This window comes from Chaetodon trifascialis, chromosome 21, assembly GCF_039877785.1.
Source record: "Chaetodon trifascialis isolate fChaTrf1 chromosome 21, fChaTrf1.hap1, whole genome shotgun sequence".
NCBI classification, from domain to species: Eukaryota; Metazoa; Chordata; class Actinopteri; order Chaetodontiformes; family Chaetodontidae; genus Chaetodon; species Chaetodon trifascialis.
Genome location: NC_092076.1, coordinates 17,690,384 through 17,711,412, shown reverse-complemented (window position 1 = coordinate 17,711,412; position 21,029 = coordinate 17,690,384).

Sequence of the window (21,029 nt, the reverse complement as noted above, 5' to 3'; positions counted from 1 at the left end):
CATCAGTGCAAGCGCAACCCCTTCAGAACACGAAGTGTGAGCGACAGCAGGTTCTTATTACTGGTAATAATCTAATGATACGAGCGAGAGCGAGGGGCTGCAAGTTGGAGGATGAGTCACACTCACCAAGAGCAGTCTATTCCAGACGAGTGAATCGCTTCATTTGTATTCAGCTGCCTTTATCCACACTATTATTAGAATGCACAACACTTACAGAACTGCTAAAATAAAAAAAAGAAAGAAAATAGAGAGCGAGGAGATGATTTCCAAACAAGCCACCTACTCCTTTAATGCTCTGAAAAAGATTGTGAAAGCCAAAAAACACTGAGAACCACCAAAGTGTCAGTCAGCTTGTTTTTTATCGCAGTTCAGTACATTGGGTGAAAATGGCTGTACAAGTGAGGATCGCTCTGTTACAGACAGAGCAACAAAACACTGCTTTTTTTTTTACACATTTACTTAAGTGGTACCAAATTTAATTAGCTCTCCCTGTGGATGCATGAGGGACTCTGCTGCATGATTAAAGCCATTACTGCTACTTTGGACAGAAGCATGTGAAACACAATAGTTTGTTAAAATGAAATCGTCCGTCCTGCGAAAGGACCCATTACACCAATAATGCCACATCTTCCATTACGTGATCAAGTGTAAGAAAGTCTTTTCCATAAATTTTCCTTCACCTCAGACTCATCTGACTCATTTCTGCTGGACAGAAAATAGAAAAGCACTAAAGTATCCGTCTGTCCATTTACCTGCTTTTTCTTTATTCAGTGAAGGGCTGCAGCTGATCCCAGTATGCACTGGTTGAAAGGCACAGAACCAGCTGGACTGGTCAACAAGCCACAACAGTACCCAAAATATGGAAGTTTGAAGTGGGAGGGGCTGCTGGTGTTTTTCCTCATTCTGTATTCCCATGTCAACTTCTCTTTAAAGGATATCCTCAGTTGGTGACATGATAACTGAATTCATCCAGCATTGATCACGACTCAAAATGTGAAGTATTTAAGCTGCAGACTGTAATAACTGTTTCCTCAAAAGGATAATGTACTGCAGCCACCGAACATCATCATTTTAAGCTCAGTGATTGGATGTTTTTTGCAACATGTCCTCCCTCCAGCATCTGTTTTGCACTTGCAGGGATCTGTTGTCAAGTTAGCTATAAGAAACATGCAACGTTCACTTAGCAACTTCCAGTGAGACTTTTACAATAAAGCTTGCTGAGAACAATAATAAACACGAGGTTAACATTGTAAAAAATGCAGTTTGGTTTGGTTTAAGCACCAAAACTACTTGGTTAGATTTGGCAACAGAGCTGCTTGGTTAGGTTTAGGAAATGATCATAGGTTGCTTAAAATAAGTATGTTGATTATATATACTAATTACATACATTAAGTTATGTACATTAAGTTCTCCTGTGGTTACCCACAGGACACGATCCCCAGTCTCCTGAGATAGTCCAAAATATAAACCAGCCTAAACAGACTCTGATTATTAGTGGAATGTGTAATGTAATGGAATCTTTTGTATGGGAATGGACACACTTATGTTTGTAGTGGTAGGCACCCAGGAAGCCATAATAGTTTGCACCAAGCGAGGCACATCTGTTCAACACATGCTCCAAATTAAACATATTTGGCATTTGGTGAAAGACACTGAAGCCCATGTGTGCTGGTTCACATCCAGTGGCCCACTGTTAGCTGAAATGCGAATTACCAGAGCACAGTCAGCCGAAGTTCAGCCCCTGCTCTCATGAATATAGATAAAAATATTAGAATTGATGTGGAGGAACTGATGGCTGTAACAGCACAGGGAATGTCATTTGAAAATAAAATGTAGTGTGAACCACAAAATAGACATAGAAATGAGGTCAAACGGAAGGAAAGTGTGTTCATGTGAGGTCTGCATGTGGGTACACTTAATACGTGAAATCGATTTCAGATTTTTTACCTACCATTTACTGATTTATCGATGCAAGGCTGGACCAATTACACTCAGTAATTACAACTATGTACAGTGTCTGAGCACAAATTGAGTCTAGGCTACAGATATAATCTACACACCATCTATCTGTCTGCGTGTTGTAGTCACCTCTCCGTCTGTCTCAATTTAGCTTATATTTGCATCAGAAGTGTGCCTTGTAATGTTTATTGGGCTTAATAACAGACCACAGCACTCACTCTGACGCGACAACATCCCCTTGTTTTCAGCTTTATATAGTCCTCATGTCTTGCCTCCTGCTGATTAGCATGCTGTGCACTGCAGAGCGCTGATTAGTAGGTAGCTGTGATGTGATGTTTTTCCAGGTCATCGTCAGTCACCAGGTGCGAAGTGTGTGAAATCATCCTATCAGCATTAATCTCCGTGTCTAAGGCTTCTGCTTCTCGTTAATGATGATTTAGGACAGAACTACCTTATAAAGGATAATGCCTCGCTTTTCCTTTTTCCTTCACATTGTTTCATTGCTCAGTGCTGTAGCTGGAAAAACAAGGCCTTGCACTTCTCTGTTGAGCAGCAGCTGCTGTTAATTGATGCACAGCATGAAAAACAGCTTTCACTGAGAGACATAATCCATCTCTGTACACATAAAGCCTTCACTGGCTCTGGTCAGACATTGTTATTTATGGTGATTTTATAATGCTGAGCATTGCTGTAGAATCAAATTTGACTCCCTCTATGGCAACTTCGATGGCAAATTCTTTTCTTAAGGGTGTCTTTGGAAAGCAGCAAAGGAATTAAAGGGTGACAATGTAGATGGGTTACACACAGGACACAAACAGCAGTCTCCTGGTGAAAGTCCTGAGTTTGGTTGACCCATCTGTCCACCCACCACACCTCCTCCATATACAGACTTTCTTGCTCATAATACCTCATCTGTCATAATTACTATGGCCACTACAAATTCCTGACAAAAGTGTAGCCATGGGTTGTAATAACAACTTGCATTGATCAGGGTGTTTTTCTGGCAAGGACAGGCTGGATATGCTCCATTAATCTTTTCAGTCAGGCTGGATGTGAGTCTGTCAACCACTTGTTGCACAAAAGCATTGGTCATCAACATCATAAGATTTCATTTGTAGTCTTGTCGTTAAACCCTATAAAGTTGAAATGGCTAGCTTGTTAGCAAACACTTACATGTAGCACCATTCCCATTCATTTGGAATCATGTTTGTGGTGAATTCTAGATACATAATGAATAAAGTCCAACATTCACTCTCCTTTTAGCTCTGTTTTTGTTCTCCACCAATTCCTGAGGGAAATACCTGGCTCTCCAGTAGCTAAGCACTCCATAATATTCACCCGCTAATTGCTAACTTTGTCCCCTTTGTCCCTGGGTGAGTTGGACAATAATCTGATTCTGTTGAATGGGTTAACTGTGGGCTTGTTGCTAAGGGTTGGCGAGCTAATCAACGATCGCTCTCAGGATGGACTGGGCCTCTTCCACTGGTGAGTAATGGGAAACGTGGGCATTTCTTGAGTTGATATATCCTGCGGGCTCGATGACAAGCTTTTGCGGGCTGCAGTTGATAATCACAGCTGAGATGAGAAACATTTGAAGTGATAAGAAAGTTATTAAAAAAAATGCTGGCCTCCCACCTTGCTATTTTCCAAGCCTCCTCTCTCCATTTCTCAAGAAAAAAAAAAAAACAAAACAAAAAAAATCTAGCGTCTTGTTTTGCATCCTTTGTCTCCTTGAAATTGAGTCTTACCTCAGTTGATGATATAAGAAGATTTCCCACTTGCTGAAATAGTAACAGAGAAAGGGTCTCGGGATAGAGTGGGTTGTCTCTGAGATACAGACTGAAGTGTTTAAGAATGGCACTCAGCCCAGCTTGCCCACATAATACTTTGTTTTTTCTTCATCCATCATGTTTGCTTTTTATTAGAAAGAGCCTCTTACCTTTTAAGTTTCATGTCTCAGTTTTCTATAGCTAAATCATAGGTCGTGAGAGGCAGCATGTAACATCTCCCTGATAAAAACACTTTTTTTTTCTTTCCTCAATGTCACTCTTGAACATTGTTTTCAGAGTGAGGTGAGATCACTTATGCCTCATGATGGTTATGGTGATGTGGTTACAGGAGGCCCATCGGTGAAATAACAATGATACTGTAGCAGGGGGCTCTTGACGGTCCATCATTTAGAAAGAGAACATTTGAACAGACGTAGGCATGGTTTGATTCAGTTTCCATGACACACAGAAAACACAGCTTTGCAACAGCAGTTGCCACTATTTCATCTGAGGCTCTTCCATTCATCTGCAACATGACTATCACAGACAAAGGCAAATGGAGCGAACAGCCTGCACAGCACTGCATTGACATTTTTCACCTCATGGCTGTAGATGTAATGTAGATATTAGTCAGTAGATGGCAGTGGCGCACAGTTTTTAATTGTTTTTGGTTCAACACAGTACAGAAACTTGTGCATGTCTAATCATAACTTTTCAGAATGATCCGACCCCACTTTGTCAACGTTAATAACACAAATCAACATATAAATCAACATACAATAAGATAAATGACACATTGCCACAGTAAAATGATCAGCTGTTGTGGGGTTGTAAAAGTGTGAAGATCATGTCTGTAACTAATATAGCTCAGTTACTGTCACAATAGACCTCCCATGCATACACAAACACTACATACACAGAGAATTTTAACATGGCTATGATCAGTATCTATGGATCAAATGATTATTATAGTCTGAAAGGCATCACTTGTGCTGAAGAACCCCCATAGAGGAATTATCTGACTCTGCAGTGCCCTAACTTAGCATCTTTCAGCTCATTGTTTTCATTTTCTGGCCCAGCTGAAGAGTTGGACATTTCGCTCTGACAGAGGAGAACACAGAGTGAAAGGAGAGTGAATAATGGACTCAGGTAACCAGAAATGTGACTTTAAATTCATACTAACGCTGCTTGGTGTGTAATTGGGCGACTGCTTGCCAACAAATGTTTCTATCAACACACATAGGTGGCCAGAAACATGCCTCCAATGGAATGCTAATTTTGCAAATCGTGTGCTGGATGTGACATGAAAGGTGTCAGTTTTGTGTTTACAGCTTGTTTCTGCTGCCTCCAAATGGCCAAAACTCAGTTATTGCAAGTTCAGGTCTCGACAATATAATGCAATATAAAGCAATCCAATATAACAGCACTGCATCAGTCTCAATGGCCCAAAACATACACACCTTTGTGGTGTTTTTCTGTACTTTTGAGTGCTTAGTCCTTACATAAACAGCAATCCTAACATGTTTAATAAGGGTAGTGGTTGGTAGACATGACGAGCCTATGAGTTATGCATACAGTAAATGAGTTCAAGTAACTATATAGTGACTGCTGAGTACCAGAATTCTCTCAGCTATTTAGAGGAAATGTCTGTCTTTATTATTTGGGCAGCTTTTAATGTAAAGTAAATGTCTTGGCAATGAGTTTTCCCTCATTTTTCAGTGCACAGTGTATTAATCAGGATTTGGCTCCAGGAATCCCCACCATAAACCTTCATATTCACAGCACATGGTGGCAGCAGCGCTCCACTAAGACAACAACATCAATGCTGATGTGCACTGAGCCACATTCAGGCCATATCACAGCTCTCCATCAGATATAAGACTGGCTGCTTAATGTGCAGAGGGGGCACAAGACAAGGCTGCGACAGCTCTTTTCCATCTGTCCCACGCTTTTGATTGAAACTGGTGACTTCTTGTCTCCAGCCTTACACAGGAAGCTCGAGTGCCCCTCAGACTTTTTAATTCAATCATTGGTGAAGGTTTGACAGGTAATGACTTCTTCTCTGTCAGTGAAGGTGCGGTTGTTCATGAAAGGAACTTCATTCTGATCCATCACTACTGACAGTTATATTAACCACAAATAAAGCATCAATCTGTCTTTGGTGAACCAGCACGATAGGTGTTTTATTTAAATGTGCACAATCCTTTCATTGAAAACATGCCACAGTGCTGTGTTGCTGCTGGGAGAATAAGAGGCTGGAGCTGAGAGATGACTGCGTCTATGCTGATGTGTTGGCGGTTTTTTTGTCTGCTCTTACACTGCAGATCCAGAGATATCTTTATTCAGCTATTGTGGCCAAACTGAATCTCTACAGTGCTTTCTTTTACAGTATGTTTCCCCTTTCATTCACTCTTCATCTTCAAACCTTCCTGCTGTCATCCCACACTGGAATGTGTGAGGTAAAGCCGCTGTCCTTCCCTCTGGCACCTGGGCAGCTCCACTGAAGCAGCTGGAGGCGATGTGCTTTACTCACAGGCTAAACAGAACAGCAGCTGTTGGAAGGCACTGCATTGGTCAATCAAAAGTGTGCAAGGGCACATTCCCAGTAGATTACGTTGTTACTGAAATGTCAGATTTTTTGTATTTACCTGGCAAACCTACTACAAAACATAAAATGATTTTCCAGAGCCATGCAGTCCTGTCTCAAGGTATTCTCAGCCATTGTGAAGTGTTGAAGGATGTGATAAGGCTTCAAAATGAATGGATTTATCTCTCAAACTGGACTTCCTGGATCATAATTTGTTGCCTCACTGGCACCCAAACCAACATGCCCCCACCATCAGAGGCCTCTCTTTAATGCAGGGCTGTTTTCTGCTGAAGGTGAGTTTAGTTTGACTGTAGTTATCAACCACTCCTTCACTTCGACCCTATAGGAAACAAATTAGATTAGCAGGTTTTGTATAGCTTTTAATGTCTGGCTCCCCAATGCTTTGACCAGGCTTTAGATTGCTAATGGTTGGTATCTCAAAATGAAAATTTGTGAGACCGGATCAGGCTGTTTTTAACAGCCAATCATATGCTTGGCCCCTTTCCTTCTTCTCCTGGCGATGGTTATGTATCTCTCTATTTCTAAATATATTTACTATCTCTCTTTTTATTTCTTCCCCCATTCTGTCATTTCTGCCTGTTCATGTTGCCTCTTTCCTCTTTGCAATATAATGCTCTTTTTTTTATCTAATCTCCAATCATTTCTCCTCTCCTCTCCTCCTGGGGGTATCTCGTCCTCTCTCTATCCATCCGGAACGTTCCCTGGCCTTTGCCCAGTACCCTGCAGCTGTTCCCCATTGAGCCTCCCTGGGATTTTAACCCCCTCATCTCCTCTTCTTCCCCAGTTTTTTTTTTGTTCCTCCTCACCATTAGTTTACACTCTAAAAAGTAAAAATGGAATTGAGAAACCATGTGGTTCTTTGGGTTGCAATGAAATCCCAAAAGAACTTCCTGCAGTGGATTCAAGAACCTCACAGACGAGTCCATGAGCATAAACACGAGGCATGTTTTTGTCTTCTCTTCAAATGCAAACTTCTTATTATGAACCTCCATAAGCAAGAGAGTTGGATATGTACCTTTTATGCATTGGTCAGAAGGGAACCCCCCCAAAAACAGTTCATTTGTTTTATATAAACCTATTTCTAATTCTCTCTTTTCATGTGTGGAGTCCCTGCTGTACCCCTTGCTTTTAGAGTGTAGAATGTGAAAGAAGCTAAAGCGTCTGAGAGGGGGAAGGTGGAAAGATGTTTCCGATTGAAGAATGTAAGTAATTAACCCCTCTTCCTCTCAAAACAAAAACACTCTCCTGCAGCATGTGTGGGGGTGATTGATCTGGGGCTGGTGTGTGTGTGTGTGTGTGTGTGTGTGTGTGTGTGTGTGTGTGTGTGTGTGTGTGTGTGTGTGTGTGTGTGTGTGTGCACATGCGTGTGTGTGCATGCGTGCAAATGACAAGGCTTTGCTCGTGATTTGAATCAATTTTGTATACACATTAGTGCAGTTTGTCATATGTAATGCCCCAGTTCAAAAGACTGACACCCCCCCCACACACACATGCGCATGCACGCACGCACACACACACACACACACACACACACACACACACACACACACACAGATTCTCCGAGGCCCCACACCTCTTAATTGGGATGGATGGATTTCATTATGTAGCATCAAGAGAGAGTGAGAACAGTGACGGAAGGAGGGGAGGGGAAAAAAACACAATGTGCTACAATAACAAACATCACAGAGAACTGCAGTCTGTAGTTCACTACACACCAACACACACATAGACACACATGCACATAAGCAGACATTACACGAGTTCAAGTATGACGTACATATGTTTACAACCTGGCCTTTAGTTACCGAACTCTGCCTTTGTCACATTTTACCTCACTTTCAAATGCACTATACGGGCCCACGGGGTCGACTGATGACTAAGAGTAAGTTTTTGAATCTCTCCTCTACTTCTCCTATCCCCCATACATTAGTCCCCTCCAATGTCACCTCGCTAATGGCGCCTCCTCCCCTCGCCACAAATCCTCGCTGCTGATGTTGCCTTTATGCTGGCTCAGTGCTCTAATGACACCGACAAAGCTGTGAGAACCATCATCAAAGACACTGAGGGCAGCCTGCTGATGTCTTGCCATTTGGTCACCATTAAAGTGTTTATGAAGATTTTTTTTTTCCTTTTTCAAAACAATATCTGTCACAGGCATCACGTCAAGCCATTTGCTTCAGTGGAATACATGCAAGTGATATCCAATGCCAAACCACAAGCACAGAAAGGAAAATTACAGACAAACACTGCAACAATGTCATTTTTGTGCTTGTTTTGGGTAATTGAGAATTTTATGGAGAGTCATTCATTTATGATTAGAATAAAATAGGTCAGTGCTATCCCTGTGGTGAATTCCTCTTGCATTTCAAATGATGCAGCAATGCAAACTGATTGTAAACATACTGTGGCCATGTGCTCCCTGAACATATCCCCACCCTCTACAAAGAATTTTCATCAGAAACTACAAAGTTCTATCTATTCAGTTAATTGTTCAATCATTCATTCTGTAAATTTAATATCCCAACATGAAGGGTAGCCTTCTTTACTCTGTCATGAGTAATATTCTGTGGAACAAAGATTCTGCTTATTTATTTTTCTGCCTGAAAATACTCATATTTTACATATAATGATTAATAATGTGGAACGTCTCAAATGCTGGATTCAGCTACTAAAATACCCAATATGTGTCTGCTTTTAATTGTAGAATGTAAAAGCCCAAAGCCAAATTCAGACAAGAAAAACATGACCATTTAATCACAGATTTTTTTTTGGAAGGCTTAATATTTTATATATGTAGAATTTTAAGCAGAAATATGTCTCCGCTACAATTTCAGGACTGTACTGAGGCAAAGCATTGGCCTTTGTGTTGTGGGTCAGTTGCCTACAAGACACATTGTCTGTTATCAATTCTATGTATCAGTAATTCACCCAGAAGATCCTAACTTTGGAAGGACTGACAACAAAATGTCAGATGTTAAGTAACATGAAGGTGATTAGAAAGGGTTTTGCCTTTACTGTATGCAGTAAGCTAGGATTCGCTAGTATTGACAAACACATAAGATTTATGACATCTCGGCTATGCAGACTTAATATCTTGGTTCATTGTTTTGGCTTTCTGGGCAGCAACCGTTTTGCTTCAGCCTGAACTGCTGTCATCAGAAGTGACAATGGTAGAATTTCTTTCTCAGTACTACTGGATGTAAGTGTGGCATTTGAACCTATAAATCATGATATTTTAAAGGGGAGACTACTACTCAGCACTGGAGTAGTTTCTATCATACCTCAAAGGATGTAATTTTAGTTTTTTGTCTTGGGAAATAAACCCCCCAAAAATATATCTCATGTGGTGTTCCCCAGGGGTCAATTTTAGGCCCATTGTTGTTTAATTTGTATGCTGCCTCTGTTCCAGCTAATCAAGAAACACAATGTGTTTTACCCTAATTATGCTGATGACACCCTGGAAATCTGGTTCATGCTTTTATTTTCGATTGTATTGGAAGTTTGGTTTGTTCATTTTGATTTGGGGTTTCATGTGTGTAGTTTGAGTTATATGGTTGTACTACAGCTGTCTGTAAAATGTCACTTTCTATATTTCATGGCATTGAAAAGGGAGATGCCGATCATTAGCAGCAGTAAAAGAAATGGTTTGTTAGCTTTATAAAAGTTTGTTCATAATAGTTTATACCAAAAAGCCTCTACATCCCACCCCTTCTCACCCCGCCTTCTCGGTGGATTGCTGAGAGGAATTCCGGTTGTTTCAGCGACTCGTGTTGCTTTATGCTGTGCCCTTCTGTTCTGAAGCCAACTCAAACACACAGAGAACATATTAAGTTCTATTTATTGAATGTGTGTAATGCTAGTGAAGTTGTATATAGTGTGTAGTAGATATACATTATGTGGAGTTGTGTGTAGGATCTGTATTGATGCATGTGGGGTAAAACTAAAGATTTAGGTCTTTAAAACCCACTTTGAAACCCCCTGCATCCCTCTCTCTCTCTCTCTCTCTCTCTCTCTCTCTCTCTCTCTCTCTCTCTCACACACACACACACACACACACACACACACACACACACACGCACACACACACACACACACACACACACACACATACACACACACACACACACACACACACACACACACACACACACACACACACACACACACACACACACACACACACACACACACTCGGATTAGAGTCCATCACATAAGTAGCTAATGTAACCGAGGGGCGGTTGGATCCAGCTTGAGCTTGTTTGCTGCATTGTTAAACGTTGAAGTGCGAGAAGTCAGACTTGGACTGCTCAGAGTGTGAAAGTCCTCTTCTGGTTCATACCCTCAGTCATGGATTAACTCTCTCCTGCTGCCTGAGTGCTGAATTCAACATCACTAGTCTGATTTGGGGGGGACGGCACAGGAAATGGGTTTTAAAAGTTTGGCAGTTTAATATTTGGAGCTATCAGATCTAGGGCCTCCATTGACCTCAAGGTAGGTTTATTCAAACTCACAAACTGTCCTCATCTATTTTAGTTAATGTAGGCAGCTGAGGACAAAGACATTCAAATAACCAAAAGATGCCTTGTCATGACTGACTTGAAAGCCCACAGAGACACCAACGACCTGATTCATTTCCAAAAACATAAATTCAATTACAGAGATGTGGATGGTAGTCAAGTCAGTCAGGTGAGTGAATGGATATCTGGCAAATATGGTGTGTGGGTGTTGGTGACAGTTTTTGTATTATGTGGGAGCACCAACCTGCATGAGAAGAGGAAAAGGCACAACCAAACAAGCCAGAGGGCAGTCACAGCCAACAAGTGCCAAGTGTCTCTGTCTGTGTCTCATTGTTGTGGACCTGCAGAGTCAGAATGTAACCTGAACCACCTGCAGGGAACATCCCAGAAAGACAGGATTTCTAGGTAGGATTCACATGATCACCAGCACTTCCTCATACTTGGAGAGCCGAATGTAACAAAATGAATCTAGGGCAAACCACAGTCTGTACTGATGCTCGTCTCCTGTTCAGCTATTTGTTAATGTGTCCTCAACTGGCACGTCTCTGAGACATGTTGACTGCTTTCATCCACAGAAACTGTGAAACTAAATAGATGAAGGAGTCATCTTCAATTTACAAGAAAGAGAAGCTTATTTCCAAACATAAATGCCCACACCTAGTTTGGCTTGTCATGTCTGTTAGACATGATTACTGCCAGTGTGTGCGTTGCTCAATAACCATACAGAGTGTGTATACAGTCTGCTGTCGCCTCAGTCGGGTGTGTATTAAACTGGCAAGAAGAGCTTATATAAACACAAGGTGAGTGGAGGGGATGATATTAAATCAACTCTTCCTTCCTTATTAAAATCAGTCCAATCAGAAACAAGTATGAACACAGAACTATGCTACTACAGCAATTCAAAACAGAGTAATATGCTCAGAAAATAAATGTACAACTGTTACCTTGTTTTCAGAATTACCATTGTTTTGTTAAATATTATTAATCAAAATCAGACACCAACATTACCCACAGTGCAACTTGACTGCTAGCAGTTCAGTCATAGATTTGGGTGTGTTATGCTGGTAGAGCCTCAGACTCTTAACCTCAAGTGGAGATGAGGAACGAGCTGCAGAGATCTAGTCAGATCACATCACTGGAACTCCACATCTCCAGATTCTCTGTGTAGACTTTTATCTGATTGACATCCGCTGCAGATGACACACAGTACCACCCTGCTGCACGACTGGGGAGTCCAACCCCAAATACTGCACCAGGGAGTTGTTGATGATGATGTGGAAGGAGATAAAGACAAAGAGAGTGCAGGAACCATTGCATAAAGAAATGGGCAGCATGGACCACAGAGCCGGATTCTCTGCATCTCTGACTTTATTGCTTCATTTCACAAAAGTGTTGGGAACTGCAACATGTCGGGTGTCAGACGTGTCTGACAGAGGAAAAAAGCCAACAACACAATTTCCGTGTTCTTCTGTGTGACATTGTGACTTTGATGGCATTGCATTCATATTTCAAAACAGAGGTTCAGTTGATATTTAGGTTCAGATTTGTCAATGCATTTGTCTTTTAGCACAACCATCTTAGCATCATGAAAACCAGTACAACTCTATTTCTTGGTAATATTCAGATATTTGTGAGATGGTTTGGCCTGCTGGTTTGATTTTTCAGTTCCACATCCATTTTTTTTTTCTGAATAATTTCAAAATAAAAACCAGAAGGACATGCAAACACACACAGAACCATATTGCTGTTTAGGGTCTGAGTTCACTTGTAGGTTTCCCGTGCTTTCCAGCTGTGTGTCTGAAGCAGCGTTCTACTGGTGTATTTTACATCACACTGAAAAAACGGCTTGATAGGGTTTAGTTATTTTAATGTGGGTATGATCTCAAGAGCTGGCCTCATAATTTAACGTATCCTCATGAATGAATTGTTTTACTGTCGTGGAAGAAGTTCTCCCAGCTGTCGGAACATTTTTGAAAGTTAATAGTTTGGAACATTTGGTTTAGCAGATATGAGCTGTTGCAGGTATCTCATAATGTAGAATGATCAAAATATTAAATTGGTAAACAAAATAGGAAAATGGGGCACGCATATCTTTGATGTTATTTTTAATGCCTTTCCATATGCTTCTTCAACTGAAAAGAACACATCTTACCACTGTATGTCAATCACAACACCAGGTTGAAACGATCCAATGACACAGGGACATTGGAGGAGCATTACATAGCACAGACAGATCAAGTTTCCAATCGATTATAGTGTTGGATGAAATGAAAACTAAACTGTCCTCATCTTTATTTGCCTTGAAGGAAACCATCTGCTGCAGTGGCGATTTCGTTTTGCAAGAGGTAACATGAGTCAGTGAGGCGGTTCAGGTCATATCCCACCATGGAGGTTCCTTTCCCTTTCTTCAGAACCAGGACTCATCCCTCTCTGATCTCCGTATGCCTTGGCAATATCCTCAAAGCTTTCCCTGGCACATAGCTGCTATCTCCTCTATTCTTGGGATGAAAAGGAAAAACCTCTCACCCAGCGAGCATCCTGGAAGGCTGCGGAAATGCTCCTCCTCTCGTTTCTCGTCTTTGAAGTGCTCACTTCCTGTCTACAGCATACAGCAGGTTGAAGAGGCACAGAAATTATATACGACAGCGTAAAAATGCTGCTCAACTGGCTCTTTCGGTGTATTAGAACATAAGTATACGGCAAGCTTTTTCCATCATTCTGGCATCACATCCCAGTAAAAGAGATCCTTCTTAAAGTTCTGCATAATTATGGCCATGTCTGCTTTGAGTGACAGCTAGCTGCTAGGTTTCAGCAGCCATGCTTCATTTGGCTGGCTTCAACTCCACCCTTGTTCCACCTCTTTGCCCATTTTTGAATTAGCTGGGAATTTTGGTGGATTCAGGCTCTGTCAAGATGGCGATGGCTGGAACCACTGTCACTGAGCTTCACAATGACTCTTTAGAGCCTATGGGTGATGTCAGGGCGACTGTTTTATACTGTTTGTGGTTGAGGGTCGAGGGAAAATTTGGAGGTGTTTTGTCAAGAGTAAGTTACAGCAAGCGTGAGCCATCACAGCTGAGTGTTAAACAGACCTATCAGCTGTTCATTTTTGAAGAATTTAAAATGTGTGTGTGTGTGTGTGTGTGTGTGTGTGTGTGTGTGTGTGTGTGTGTATATATATATATATATATATATATATTACTGAGGTCTTTTGCACAAATGTTTCACAGAGTAGAACCCCGATTCCAAAAGAGTTGGGACACTGCAAAACATAAATAAATAGAAAGTGATGATTTGCTAATCCTTCTTGACATATACTCAATTGAAAACAGTACAAAGACAATATATTTAATGTTTTACCTCATGGATTTCATAGATGTTTGTAAATGTATGCTTATTCTGAACTTAATGCCAGCAGGAAAACAAATTATCCAATGTGAAAGATACATGGAGGCAGTGAGAATATTAATGTGCACTTTCAGATAAATGGTTACAAAAGGAAAACAACCAACGCTCTGAGGTGCCTACTGTGGTCCAATTTTCATGTGGTCCATGAAATAAAAAGATGTCATCAGAATGTTCATGGACTAAATGAAGACTGTGTATCAATCAAGCCAGATAAATATAAGCGAAGCCTTACCATTCAGTGGAATAAAGACCCAAAAAGCCTGTCACTTTATCTCCTCATAACCAGTAAGAATGGCATAATGGGTGTTAGATAATAACTGTAAACTCTTTTGGTGTTTTCTGAAATACATACTGACGAAAGGCTAATTAATTTATATTTATATGCCATTTCAACATTTTCAGCAGTGATGAGTTAAGACTTTTTGCTCTTTAAAAGATGGTTTTGTCTTACAAAAACATTTCATTTTCTGTAACTTGTGTTTACCTAAAACATTTCTCAGCCTAAGTAATTGAATCAACTGTATTCCAGAGTTACAAACAGAAGTAAGACATATTTTCATTCAGGACATGGCGTCTGCGAGTATATATAGACATAAAACTTTAGTGAAATGAAAATAAGGGTGGGTTTTGTTGTGTAATAGACTGACCGCAGCCAATGCAGTGCAAAAATAGAAACATAATGTGATCCACCGGTGTTACACAACTGGTTATGGGTAGGGGACTCGACATGTGTTATTGAGTTTTGTAAGGGTGCCACATCCAGCTGCATGTTTTGCTGCCGTTGAGTTTGACGTCAGAGGTGGGGAGTGAGGAGGGGGGAGAGAAAAAAAGAGACCTCACATTTCACTGAGATTCAGTTCCACTTGAGGAAATTAATAACAGCATAGAATGAGATACCTCTTTTAACATCTCCCTTTCCTTATTCCTTTCTGTCACTCTCTGACTTTGTGTTTTCGTGATATTAATACTGTATATGTGTACACGTGTGTTGTTGTGATGTTCAAGTAGTGTGTGTGTGTGTGTGTGTGTGTGTGTGTGTGTGTGTGTGTGTGTGTGAGTGACTTCTCCATCATATGGTTCCCATTAGTCAACTAATGCAGGATAAAAGCAGCTGCATTTTCAGGCTAATCTATTAATATTGAGCATCATTGTGTTAGAAGTGTATGATTGTACCCAATGGTGTTAAAGATATACAAATGAATATTTTATATGAACAAAAGGCCTATGTGCAGTATGAAAGTGGTCCTTTGATAAAGCCATGTGTGAGCTGACTCTGGAGTTCCCAGCTCCATGCAGCATTTTATCGTCTTTCAGCTCATTGTTTTGGTTGACTGTACTGATGAACAACTGTAGCATATGCAGGCTGCTCAGCACCAAACAACAGACATCCAAAGTTAGTGACAAGCCGGTGAATGTGGTTGAGCATTTAGCAGATAACGAGCCAGACACTGTCCTCAGAAGTTAGCTGAGATGTCTCAAAGGAGAGTAAATATTGGACTTAACTTATCTTGTGTGTCCAGAAACACGACTTCTAATGAATGCTTATATTGCTCTTTTTCCTTTTGCTAACTTGTTTGCCATAAAAGGCAATAATATATGAATGCAGGGTAAAGTTGACAATGAATTGTGTTATCTGGGCTCCTGCACTGTGTCACATATCTACTAGCAACAATGGCCACTTGAAACCCATTTAGCTACAATATGAATACTAACTAATCAGCCACAATGTCCAATGCCATCTTTTCAGACCTTTTCAAAGGCAATGTCCATGATAAGTAGACACACACACACACACACACACACACACACACACACACACACACACACACACTGAACAGCTATTCTTCTGATCATGCACAGCAGCATTTAAGATGATACAGTAGCCTGTATTGTTACATCTGCCAGATGCAAGCGCTGTACGTCCGCATAATAATAATAATGAACTTTGCCAGCTGTGTGAAGTGCAATACTAATAAGCAAAACAGAAAGAAGGTTAAATCTGTTAAAATAAAGAAATAATGAGGCAAAAGAAGGCAGCAAGCAGGTGTAACAATGAATCCTTTAACCTCCCTTTACAACACGCTTATACCCTCTGTGCCTGTTTTCTTCCGGCACACTTGACCTCACTAGACCTATCATAACTGGCCACTGCGTATGCATGCGTAGTACACCAAATACAAACGACAGTCTATAAACGCTTCAGACACAGTCTCCTTTCATTGTTTACATAGGCTCCGTGGGGACTACATGAGCCTGCGAGTTCCTAGCCTGTGAAGTCATATGGACATTGAGATTACAGCTCCCCATTGGCTCGCCCATAGCTAATATCACACACATTTTGAGGTGGGGATTTGACTTCCTCAGTCTTTTATGCTCTAATAATAAAGACCATCAGCACCTTCACCATATTGGCCAAAGTAGTCTGATAAGTCCAATGCAGTAGTCATAATGGTCATTTTTACTTCAGCTCAAAGACCTGGAGCTGAGATGGAGGTTTTAATACATTTGCATCGCCTGCCCTTCGTCTCTTCTCCCCTCTCCTCTCGGTCAGCCCTAAACCATTATGGTTACATGAAAATGTGCTTATTACACAACCCGCCCTAACCCCTGTCACCCCCACCCAGCAGCAAGACATATTTGTCTATCATAAAATGCCGCATTAATAACCCATCACATGTAGCTTCCCCAATGCTGTATATTTATCTTAGCCTTTGCCTAGCGTGCAAGCAAAACAAACACGCCATTGCGGTCGATCAGGCGGCGCGAGAGAATGGAGAATGCGGCCTCGGGTATGTTGAAAATGCTATGAGCGGTTTGTTTTGAGTTGCAAGATTGGAACTCCAGCGTGGTGAAGTGAAGCGCTGGAATCAACGTTTGCCAGAGTGACCTGACGGATCCCTTACCGGCAGGATTTAGTGGGCAGAAATAGATTTATTCTCCAAATACTATTTATGAAACAAACGCTAGCTCATTTTCAGCATCTTAGAAGGCACTGATTTGACTGAGTGTCAGTCAGAATTGTACTATGCAGAAATTGTGCAGTAGCCTACTTGCAGTATAAGGAAATTTGGTAATTGCACCATGACAATGCTAGTGTTAGCATTGCCAAGCTGTACCACACGTATAGCTTGGCAATGCTAACGGGACAAGCATCAGGACTGAAACTGCAAAAGCAAAGGTTTGGCTGGATGGGGTTGAGGCCTGAGCATTTTAATTCTTTAGGCATGGTTCCCACCATCTTGTGTGATTTTCAATTACTTTCATCATATAAATTAGTGAGATTAAAAAACTCAGAATTTGCACATTTGGAGCAAACAATGACATCATCCTTGTTTTGTAATCTTGTCAAGTGGGTGGAAATAACTGTGGTATATTGGTCATCCACAGTAACCAATATACCACAGTTATTTCCCTTCCATTAATTGCCCAAATCTTTTGAAATTAAATGTTCTGTCTTGATCTGAATTATCACATTCACTCAAATACAACAGCAACAAAATCATCTCAAATAATACATCGATACTGGTCACGTTACACCTGAGTTCCCACCAGATGTTTGATATGTTTTTTCTTTTTCATTTCAATTTGACGTCATATTTAATTTTATACTATTTTTATTTTAGGGTTTTTGTGTACTATGAGTCAAATGTCACACACCTATTGGCTTAAAAAAAAAAAAAAAAAGGTTTCTACGACTCAGTTCCGAACTTTGACTGACTGTGCAGTGGCTCTCTGATGTCAGCACAGTCGCATTCATGCTGCTTCCTCTGCAGTGTGTTTGAAAGTGCAGCTGTTGCCATGTTTTCATCTGTGGCTTTATTATCTGTGTTCTCTAAATGAATTTGCATTGTGGATATACTGTCGTCTTTTAATGTGAATTTATGGCCTTTAAAATTCTGGGTGAATCACAGCAGTGTAGAAGTGGGTGAATAAGTGAGTGTCATTTTCAGTACCAGCATAAATAATTTGCATGAAAATCCCTGAATAAATATCCATCTTATTTGTCTGTACACATAACATCTGTTGCATGTCCATCTTGGAAGAGGGATTCCTCCACTGTTGCTCCTTCTGAGGTTTCCTCCTTTTTTCTCTTTCAAGCATTTGTGATTTTGGGCTCTTCAATTAGAACTGACTTGAAATGAAATGACATTCATAAAAAGTGGCAGAACCAATTCTATTCCAACATGAACTGCAGAAAACAGCAACTTCATTCTGCATGAGATCTATAGATAACAATTTATGAACCTGTGTGTTCATGAAGAAACTCCCATTTCATCATTAAAAAAAAAAGAAAAAAAAAAAGGGATCACCTGAACTATGAAGCAGCGTTTCAGTGCTGTTCCCTGCACCGTTCACGGCCTTTGAGCATGTGAAAAAGACTGGGGAAAGTGCAGAGCAACAGAATATGAAGAACTAAGTTCTGATGAAGCAAAGAAAAATCTTTGGAATATCAGTTTGAATCTTCTTAATCTTAAATAATCTGTGTTACACAGTTCTTCTGTTTTGTTTTACTGAAGAGACAGACCCAAACTCAGATGGTGAGTGATTTGGGAACCTCTTCTCTCATCACCACTGATAAATGCAGTGCCCTGCAGTGCGGGGTAGTAATTAGGACTCAGATGCAGACTCAGATGTGGAGTGACCGGTTAAAGATTTATTTTGCTCAGTGATCTTGCAGACATTCAAGTGGATGGCATGCTCAAGAGTTCCTTGAGTAGCGAGGACGGCACAGGATCATGAGAAGATGAGTGGATCCAGAGGACATAGTGGAGGGTATTGTTGCGACAAAGCGTCTCCGTAGGGCGAGATGACATGTAGTGGTGAGGCGCAGGTGAGAAACATGGGTGGCGGTGAGGGCTAGAGGCAGGAGGCTGAGCGGAGTCCAACGGCGAAGAGGCAGGGATGCTGAAGCGGGGAGCAGGAACAGGTGGACCCTCTGCGACAGGTGAAGAACAAAAGAGCCGGTGAGAAATTACAAGGTTCACAAGGTTTATCTTCCTAGAGAGTATTTTTTTAAGTTTCACTAGAGAAAACTTCTCCTCCTTGAACTGCCACCTTATCGTGGTGGAGGAGTTTGAGTACCCGAATGATCCTAGAGGCTATGTTGTCCAGGGCTTAATGCCCCTGGTAGGGTCTCCCAAGGCAAACAGGTTCTAGGTGACGGGTCAGACTAAGAGCAGTTCAGAAAGCCCCTTATGAAAGAAATCAAATCAAGGAAGCGTACGTCGCCCGGATTGGCGTCACCGGGGCCCCGCCGGAGGGTTGGGGGCTCGCAGGTGACCGCCTGGTGGCCGGGCCGGAAGGAGCAACGTGGATCCGCCTTCCCGTAGGCCCACCACCCGCAGGAAGGATCAGAAGGGGCCGGTGCTATGTGATATGGGTAGCAGTCGTGGGCGGGGGCCCCGACGACCCAAACCCTGGACAATGGATGGATAAAGAAAACTTAGAGGGCCGACTATATCACTGAGAGGCGGAAATAATCTGGCAAGAGCCCTCCGCTGTTCGCCATCTTTATCCAGTCCAGGATTGAGATGGGAACCAGCTGTGTCAGTGCCAGCTCCCAAACACCGCCCAACCTCAGCCGAAAGAGGACAAAACAAAAAGACAAGCCCCACACAACTACACAGGAAACTAAAAAACACATATCACACATCACACCAATCATGACAGTGCCCACTGGACAGAACTCACCATGCATTTCACTCTGCCCCTGTGGGAATGGCGAGCATGTTGCACACTCTCTCCACAGTCAGGGATTCCAGGATTCAAACTGGCAACCTCCTGGTCACAAACCTCTCTCCCTCCGTGTCTCCAACATACCATTGCCTCATATTTTCATTTGGTGGATGATAGTTCACCGACGCTGTGGTACGAGAAGGCTGGAATGCTAGCATATCATTACTGGTCCGTTGGGAGTGACTTGAAAAGATTAATGATCGCTTCAGTCAATATAGGGAGTTATGGCTGCTGGCGTTGTCGTGGTAACAAGCTACAGTTGAGCGTAGGTGGGTAAACAGTGTGGTTAGTGTTTTGGATATGTGCAATGGGAATCCCACGTTGTGTGTATATGTATGTTTTTGTGTGTGTGTTTGTAGTCAAATTGTACAGTGAGTATGTAAGTGGGAAATATCTAGGTGTCTATATTTGTGTAATGTATGTCTATGTACAGTGTGTGTGTGTGTGTGTGTGTGTGTGTGTGTGTGTGTGTGTGTGTGTGTGTGTGTGTGTGTTCTTGTCAGATAACGGTTTTCCCACAACTCCCCAACTTTCCAGGAATCTTGTCCATATTCATGAAACTACAGCATTTCTCTGTTCCTGTGTCCTGATCTAAGAAACGATGCTCAGAAAGTCTCCCAGAAAGGATGCAGGAAAATCAAAAACCTGCCAAAACAAGAGCACTCGCATGACGACATGGATCTTGCAGCTGCAACGTGACTTGCAAAATGTCTAACACATTAACACAAATGTAAGCCTCATTGTGTAAAGATGAAAAAAACAATCAGTGTGAGCATTGTGTTGCAGATCTGTGATGGTCTAGAATGCGTTTTGAATTTATTTTGCACAAATGTATAAACGATTCATAATTAATGTTTCCTTTGGGAAATCATTAAAGAACAGCTGCAACTGTGGCATTGCTCTCCTAACCAGACTTGTGCCGCAAGCTGTGTAATGTATGAAAAAAATGTGTATGGTTAACACTTTTTCAGCTCGGCTGTAAATGTCAATGATTCACCAAAGCAAACAATGATTATTTGCTTATTGTTTATT